Here is a 9,529-nt window from a genome sequence, read left to right as displayed (position 1 = left end):
TATGCGCTGCGCTTTAACAAAATGTAAAGCTTTCTCGTTCTAAGTGAAATCGTTTAGTTTAGAGTTATACCGGATTCTACAGATACCATCATACATTTCTATTGGGCCAAAATTTTTTCTTCATTTTCAGTCAGCTACTTTAAGAGTCCATACCTCACACCCATACGAAAAGATTGGTTGGATAAAAGTCTTTTACATAGTAAGCTTTGTATATTTAGACATGAGCCGGGACTTGAACAAGTTAAGGTGGGCACAATACGTTTTATTGGCGGTGTTCATGCGATCCCTAACTGGAGAAGTTGAATCACCACTACATGCAAACAGGACTATTAACTTTATTCAGGGATTGACAAGACTAGAAATGGTTTAATAACAATGCGTCAAAGAGGTAGTCCAACAAAGATAATTATAACTTCGTCCAAAATAATTTCTTGGATTTAGGAAAATTTTCCGTTTTGTTAGCTTTATAAAATAAATTATATTACTGTAAAAACAAATTATAAAAAATACTAAGATTTTAATAAATCTGACTATCCTTATCCTATTACAAATATAAAAACTTTCTCTTTTGTGCGAAGTAAGAAAAAATGCTGACATTTGTAAATAAAGGCTGTCTACTTTCTACCACTCCTATTCCGTAGGGAATAATTTTTGGCCTCCAGAACCATCTTCTTACAGCCATTCGACTCGAGTGTGAAATAAATATTTTTCTTCGCTCGGAAGAACGATTTGCTAATTTTAATTGAGGTCATTTCAGGCAAAAACTGTCGCAAACTGTATTACAGATAAATTTTTATTTCCATCTGAGGTGGTGAAGCATATATTTAATACATGGGTTGAAAAGTCCCTGGCCTAACATACGAGTAGATGGTACAAGTTTTAATGCCTTCACCTTATTTTCAGTTAGTACTAACCTTGAAAAGACAGCTGTTAAAATTTCGCGATATTCTATTTATTATTTCGTGAGTTATTCGGCTAAGAGTGACTCTACTGTTGTTATTTTCAAAGTAATGCCTCACAGAGAATTTCGTGTTTTAATTTTACACTGCTTCTTGATGGAAAAAATACCGTACGAGCGAAGCAATGGCTTAAAAAGTGTTCCAAGTGGCTATTGGCTGTTCGCAGGCCTAAAACAATGAGAACAAGAAATTTCGCCCGAATGACTGACACTGGGGCCTATTTTGAGGCAAAAGATAAATCATTATACCAAAGTGGTACTGAAATGTTAAAGCGGCGCTGGAATGATTGCGTTGTTCTTGATGGAAATTTCGTTGATGAAGAAAGCTAATTTTGAACAAAAAAGGGGTTTCTTTTCTAGGCCCGGGACTTTTCAGTCCATGTGTTAGTATTAACTACATTTTTATAAAAGAAGTAATTTTTAATACAAATAAAAAAAAGAAAAAAAGACTTAATCCGTTTGCCAACACACTGGTCGGGCCTTATCAGTGCGGTTTCAGACATGGTAAGTCCACCATCGACCAGATCTTCACATTACGCCAAATCCTGGAGAAGACCCATGAAAAGCGTCGGAATCGACACCCATCATCTCTCCCGATAAGGGATTGCCTGTCTGAGTTCAGTATACCAGCGAAGCTCATACGGCTTTGCAGAATGACGTTGTCTACAACGCGAAACACACGGCGTGTAGGAACGCACGACATTGCGGGCAACTATTCCTGCCAGAATTTATTTAGCTTGGCACCGCCGTTAACAGCAACAACGATATCAACCTGGAGATCAAACAGAGAATCGCTCTTGCTAATAGGTGTTACTATGGGCTAAATAAGCAATTGAGTAGTCCCTCTCTCGCATGACCAAACTGACACTTTACAAGACGCTCATCATACCTGTCCTGCTTTATGGCACAGAGGCATGGGTAGTGTCACAAAGCGATGCAGCCGCTCTTGGGGTGTTCGAGAGAAAAGTTCTTCGTAAGATCTTCGGTGCAAAATTAATCATCCAATTTGGTTTTTGAATAACTTTCGTAATAAATTAAAAAACTCATTTTGAGTGGTGGACATTTTGACCTTCAAGCGTTTCATTGCTTGCCGGTTTTGTAGATGCAGCTGCCTAGTTCACAAGTGACAAATATGGTTGACATATGACGGGATTACCAAAATTTTAATCTTCCTACGGAGTAATTATATCGGGTGTTTGTTTTTAGTTGCATGTGAGCCGATATCTATAACTATGCATGACAGTTGAGAATGGCAAACTGTGGTGACATTTCTGTTCAGTAAGGTCTGTCAAGTCATAGTGAATCGCTTAACGCGTTCTCAACTTGTTGGCCTTTGTTCTTCGACTACGTGGACAATTTTATGTATGGATATTTGCTTGCGTATCAAGAAAATACGGCTTGGCAAAAATTCAACCAAAAGACCATCGTTTGCGTCACATTTTTGGTGATTGTGCTAATCCGAATTTATTATTCAGTTTTATTGGAAAAAGTAGAGGTCGGCAAATATCTACCAGATTATAATAAAGAGAATGCATTCTATCAATGTACTCGTATCTGTTTTGTATTATCATTGTGAAGCTCTTAAAAAAATACCTTTTATTAAATTTTCTAGTTTCTCTCTGGAAAAACTCATTTTAGTTGCTAACATTTCACAAATGCCCCATTAAAAGGACAAACAGCCACAGAGCAGCAAATTTAAGAACTGTACATATTTGTCGGCTTAACAAGAAATTATTTGCAGTGTGTTTTGGTGTGTTTTTTTTTTTTTTTTGTTGATGTGGCACAAAGCATTGAAAGCCGAAAAGTGTGGGACTTGCCTTTCGACTCGCCCACTAAAAACCCACCCCAGCTCCGTTTGCCTCCCACCGCGGGACAACCGTTAGGCATGACTTCGCGGGAGGGGGAGCGGCCTATTGCCAATTCTTGAAAATTTGCGCTGTGTTGTTCAGCGACGTCAATCGTCAAGTATCACTTGACGGGAAGGGGAGCGGCCGATTGCCTCTTCATGAAGATCTGCGCTGTTGTTCAGCGCGACGCAGTTTGGAGATTACTATTTTTGCCATATTACATACAGCGGACCAATGTTCTTCTGACTCTAACATAATATCCAGTAGATTATCAGCCCAAATTGGCTTACCCACCCTAGTGCTTCATTCCTCCCTTTCGAACACAAATCGCGGATAGACAAAGAAAACATGTTCTGCGTCTTCTACAGCTGGTGCACAATGAGAACAGTACGGGTTGTCTTCGTACTTAAACCCATATAGATAGGATTTAAAACACCCACGTCCCGTCAGTATTTGGGTCAGATAATTGTCTAACTGTCCATGTTTACGGTTAACCCATTTGGCTTTTAAGGGAATCACCTACCATGAACGCAAGCTACGCTCTCTTGCTTCCTTGCGTATTGTATGCCGTTCTGAAGTAGCTTTGTTTTGGTAAACTTCAGGGAACTCTTTGCCATTAAATTTATTGGGAGTAGTCTTGCAATAACCATAATGGCGTCTTCGGATACCGCTCAAAACGCGCAGCACACTCTGGGCCACTCAGCCGATACACTGATTTCATACAACTCACATTTGAGCTGCAATTAGTTGCTTCCGCCCATGCTGGAGCTGCATACAGCAAAATCGATGAGACCACGGTATTAAGTAGTCTCCTACGGTTTTGCCTAGGGCCTCTAGTGTTCATCATTATACGCGTCAGTGCTGTTACTGTCTCTGCCGATTTGCTGCTTGCGCATGATAGGTGATCTCTGAAGTTCAGCCTAAGGTCGATTAATACGCCCAGGTATTTAATGAACGGTTTCGTTTCCATTATATTTGCCGACTCCACCTTCTTCCTGCTGCTAATGAGCATTGCTTTCGTCTTATGATCCGCAAGAGTTAGACCGTTCTTGCGCAGTCATTCTTTTATTATGCCGACAGCCTGGTTGCAGGTTGCTTCAGCTTGGTGTAGTACTTTAGCTACGACCACAACGGCGATGTCGTCAGCAAACCCAATAATTTTGGACCCTGGGGGTAAACTGAGACGTAAAACTCCGTCACACATAATATTCCACAGCAAGGGGCCTAGAACTGAGCCTTGTGGAACTCCGCCAGTTATTATATATTGCCTAACACCCGCATCGGTATTATAGCGAAGGGTTCTGTCAGTGAAATAACTGAGGATAATCTTTCGTATATACATTGAAACCTGGAAGAAATCAAGCGCCATCGGGATCTGGTTCCAGTTCGCGCTGTTGAAGGAATTCTTTACGTCTAGCGTTGTCATTAGGCAGTATTCCTTGCTACCGTATAGCCACCGAGTTCCTTCGATCGCCTTCTGCGCAATGGTTTTAACCGTAGCTACAGCATCTAAGATTGAGCGAGCATTGCGGAATCCGAATTGCGATCCATAAAATCCATAATTGAGGCTCTTAACATGTTAGGCACAGACATAGGTCTCAACGAATGGATAGAGAACATGCTTAAAAATAGAATAATCATCGGCGAGGTAGGCAGCAGCACGATAAAACGCTCTGTCAACAGGGAACCCCTCACGGAGGAGTCTTATCCCCTCTGCTGTGATTACTAGTCGCCAACAACATCCCTACCAAATTCAACCGAAAGGGAATTCAAGTAGTGGCGTACGTGGACGACATAGTGCTTATGGCTTCAGGAATGTTTCCAACCACAATCAGTGAGATTATGGAAGGAGCTCTAGTATTACTCAGCAATTGGGCCACGGACTGTGGTTTAAGTGTAAACCCGAGAAAAACTGAACTGATGCTATTCACCAAGAAAACCAAGGTGCCAAACTTTAATCTCCCAAAACTAAACGGCGTCAGCCTCACGCTAACAAAACAGGCAAAATACCTAGGGGTTATCCTGGACCCCAAACTCAGCTGGAAGTCCAACGTAGATTACAGGGTAAAGAAAGCGAATATAGCACTTTACAAGTGTAAGAGAATGTTGGGAAAAAAATGGGGTCTCCAACCAAAACTATCCAATTGATCCTACACAGCCATTGTAAGGCCAATACTAACACATGCGTCACTAGTTTGGTGCTTTAGCCGAAAGAAGATGGAAGCAAATACCTACATGTATTACAACAAAAAACACATGACCGTCATATAAAATCCAAAGGACGAATGACCTGCTAGGATGTTCTCGGCCAAACATTTCACACATCAGTGCAACCCTTACAGGTCATTGGAAAAAGGGGGATCATGCAGCTAGACTCAATCTACCCTTCAATCCTATCTGTAGAAGTTGTCAAACGGAAGGGGCGAAGGAAACTCTTTTCCACTATTTAGGTGAATGTCCGGGACTAGCCAGGGCAGGACTCCGATCCTTCGGTAAGCCTTTCCTACAGCAAATTAACTCATTTGATCCCATTGTACTCGCTTGAGTACAGAAAAAGCATCTTTTTCGAAACGACGTCAAAAGCCAACGCTTACAAATTTTTAAATGTACTCGCCACTTTATAATACAGAGCAATGTCGAAAAGGAATTCACATGTTTCTCCTTCGTTTTTTTGAGTCCCGTTATCCGTTATTCACATGTCTTTGCGTGCACGTTTGCTATTTTTCTTCTTTTCATGGTTTAGTTTGCAATAAGCTCTCTGTTTGACAAAATCTAAGTTATCAAGGAAAAAGTTCAGTGTTGAAATATTCATAATATATATAATTTGTATACTTTATAACAAAAATACGAAAAAAGTTGTGGAAAAGTGCATTTCGGTAGGTTTAAATTCAGTGGGAACATTAATATTGTATATATTTTGTGTGCATATTTCATGTAGATTTGGTAATGGATGTAAAAAAATTTTACGGAAAGAGGTTTCACGACCTTTCTGCGGCCACCGACTATATTGAATCAAGCGACCGTAGTCACTTCGACTTCGCTATTATACCACCAAATACCCACTGTGACACAGATGAGGAGGACATTGAAGAGGATAATATATTGCGTGATGATATTCCAAGGGATGTTCCGGGCGAAGTTGACTTATTTTTGAGCAGTGACAGTGACAGTGATGATGATATTCCACTTGCAAGCTTACAAAAAAGGCAAAAGTTGTCAAAAGATCTAAATCCAAAATGGAAAAAGAGAATAACAAATGCGGAAATTCCAGAAACGCATTTTTACAAATAATCCCAACTTGAAGCGTGTTCTTTATTGGTATCTAAGAATCCAGTTGAAATTTTTAAAACTATTTTTGACGATGAGGTGGTAAAATTATTAATCGATCAAACGAAAATATATGCCTTGCAGCATAACAAGCACAATTTTAGTTTCGATGAGGAGGATCTTAAAATTTTTATCGGAATTTTACTCTATAGCAGCTATCACTCAATGCCAAGAGAACGCATGTACTGGCAACTGGATGAAGATACCAGAACACCTTTTATAGCCAACAATATGTCGCGAAATCGCTTTCAAGAAATTAAACAGTTTTTGCATCTTACTGATAACTCTAATTTAGATTTTAGCGATAAAATGGCAAAGATAAGACCACTCTCTCAAATTTTATGTACAAAATTTTGGCAGTTTGGTTATATGCACCAAAAGCTGTCTGTTGACGAATCTATGGTTAGGTATTTCGGAAGCCATTCCGCAAAACAATTCATAAGAGGTAAGCCAGTTCGTTTTGGTTTCAAAAATTGGATGATCACGAGTAGCTGTGGTTATTTATGTGAGTTCGACACATATTGCGGTGCGAAAACGGTTGAACGTCAGAAAGAAAGTCTCCCATTAGGTTCAAGGGTCGTCCTTGATCTTTTGGCAAACATTCCACATCCGACCGATCACATCGTATTTTTCGACAACTTCTTTACGTCATATGACCTTTTTAGAATTTTGAAAGAACAAGTTTTTAAGGCTACTGGGACTGTTCGTGAACGGTGGACCAAAAAATGTCCTCTGAAAACGAACAAAGAACTACAAAAGAAGCAACGGGGAGAGTTTGATTTTATGTAAGTTTATCATAATGATTTATTTGAATAGTTGTTTTGTATCAAATTTTGTAGGTGTTCTAACTAAGAAATACTTTTTGTGAAGTGGAATGACAATAGCGTTGTGACAGTGGGAACGAATTTTGATAGAATTGAACCTTTACATACCCTCAAACGATGGCCAAGACAAGAGAGGCGCAAGGTGAATGCCCATCAGCCGAAGTTGATAGCGGAATACAACTCAGGAATGGGAGGAGTTGACCTCCACGACCAACCTTTGAATACTTTCAATATAAAGTTTAAAGGAAAGAAATGGTGGTGGCCTCTTTTCACCACAATGAGAAGCTCGTGCGTAGTAAACGCATGGAAGCTTTATAAAATGGCAAGTAAGAGTCAATGCGACTTGTTGCAATACCAACGTGAAATTGTGCGATTTTATTTACGCAATTATAATATCCGGGACATATCTTCAAAACGATCGACAACGGCGTCAATAGCTGGTTCCTCATATAACCATTTTCCCAAAAGGACATCGAATCAGCTGAGGTGCAGGGAGTGTCACCAAAGAATTCGATAGATTTTCGAGTTATGCAATGTAGCCCTTTCATACTTTTAACCGAACTAATAACCAAGGAAGTCTTTAAAAATGTCTTTTTATTTAATACTCCATATTTTTATATACAGGCAATGTATATACATATTATCCCATTGTACTCGATTGGGTACAGCCCAAAAAATGCATTTCATGATTTTTTTTCGTGTTTTTTTTTTTAAGCAGCTTAATTACACTATTTCAATAAACGTTTTATAAAGGCATTTACAAAAATTGTTTTATATAAGGTTGGGATTTAATGGGTTAAGGAGATCTCAGACATTGAGATAAAGGATTTGCTGCTATACTTGGACCTCACTAAATAATGGATCTGACTTGGAAGCCAAAAACAAAAAAAAAAAAAAAATACCAGTCTAACGGTTAGACTTGATAGAAGTGAAATCTTCCGTAAAACAAACTGAGAGAGAATAAGACGAAAGCAGCATTAGGAGCGGGATAATTATAGGTTCATTATAATATTGCTATAAAGTTCATATTTTATTTTCTTCATTTTATCATTATTCATCCTCAATGTTTTCAATTTCAACAAATGATACGAGTGGCTTATGATAGATAAAATATGATACAAATGCTTTGGTTTCGATGTTGTCAAAAAAAATACCCAAACGGGCCGAAGAAACAGACTTACAAATTTCTTCCATTTTCGTCTACTTGTATTCATATAAAAATGTATGTCTCTTCCCACCAAAGCTAAATGTATTAGTATATTTCTTCTTGTATTTATTCAAGGCTGAAATCCCGGCGGTACTGCAATACTGGGCCAACCCGTGGCAGAGAAGGAGCAAGTCCCTAAAACACTCCGCCCATTTTCAAAAATTAGTTTAACATTTGTTGTCCTCCGATGGAGGATCTATCAGATGTTAACCTGATAACCACACTACCTAGTCAATACATTTTAAATAATAAACCTAATAAAACTCTTGAGAATTACACGCTCACAAAAAAAATATTAATGTACGAAATATTTATACCGATTCACTTAAACTGACTTTCAGTATCTAAACCAAAAATAGAAAAGCCAAAAAACTGTTTTCAATAAATAATCAGAAATGTCCTACAATGCAAATTTCAAAAAAAAAAAAATTTATTTCTTGTGATTCGAACCAAGAATTTTGGATCGGAAGCTCACATTGCTAGCCGCTCGGCTATCGCGTCATACTGTCGGTGCTGGCCTAAAAGTTATTTAGTTCGTCGCTAAGTTTATATGTTGTAATTCGTTTCACTTTTTCCAAAATCACTCCCAACGATTCTAAAGAAGTTTTCACTTCAAAAATTAATGTACGAAATATTTATACCGATTCACTTAAACTGACTTTCAGTATCTAAACCAAAAAACTGTTTTCAATAAATAATCAGAAATGTCTTACAATGCAAATTTCAAAAAAAAAAAAATTCATTTTCGTCTACATGTATTCATATAAAAATTTATGGCTCTTCCCACCAAAGCTAAATGTATTAGTATATTTTTTCTTGTATTTATTCAAAGCCGAAATCCCGGCGGTACTGCAATACCGGGTCAACCCGTGGCAGAGAAGGAGCAAGTCCCTAAAACACTCCGCCCATTTTCAAAAATTAGTTTAACATTTGTTGTCCTCCGATGGAGGATCTATCAGATGTTAACCTGATAACCACACTACCTAGTCAATACATTTTAAATAATAAACCTAATAAAACTCTTGAGAATTACACGCTCACAAAAATTATTTATATCAACATATAATATAACGCTTCGTAACTAAATAACTTTTAGGCTAGCGACAACAGCATGGCGCGGTAGCCGATCGACTAGCAATGTGAGCTTCCGGTCCAAAATCCTTGGTTCGAATCACAAGAAAAAATAAAAGTTATTTTTATTTAGTTCGTCGCTACTTTTATATCAACATATAATATAACGCTTCGTAGCCAAGTTGGTCGCTTTTTTCGTTTCACTTTTCCTCAAATCACTCCCAACGATTCTAAAGAAGTTTTCACTTCAAAAAATGCATCATCACACGAGATAGTGGTAGTAAAACGGTGCTGG

The 9,529-nt window shown here is 38.3% G+C and overlaps 2 pseudogenes; both read right to left on the bottom strand.

The window, feature by feature from the left end:
- Positions 1–8,229: 8,229 nt before the first annotated feature.
- LOC129249588 (U2 spliceosomal RNA) lies at positions 8,230–8,413 on the bottom strand (annotated as a pseudogene).
- Positions 8,414–8,985: 572 nt separating this feature from the next.
- LOC129249580 (U2 spliceosomal RNA) lies at positions 8,986–9,169 on the bottom strand (annotated as a pseudogene).
- Positions 9,170–9,529: the final 360 nt, after the last annotated feature.

The sequence above is a fragment of the Anastrepha obliqua genome, chromosome 5 (assembly GCF_027943255.1).
Source record: "Anastrepha obliqua isolate idAnaObli1 chromosome 5, idAnaObli1_1.0, whole genome shotgun sequence".
Lineage (NCBI taxonomy): Eukaryota > Metazoa > Arthropoda > Insecta > Diptera > Tephritidae > Anastrepha > Anastrepha obliqua.
The sequence above is the reverse complement of the archived record's forward strand: the minus strand, read 5'-3'. Positions and strand labels throughout refer to the sequence as shown.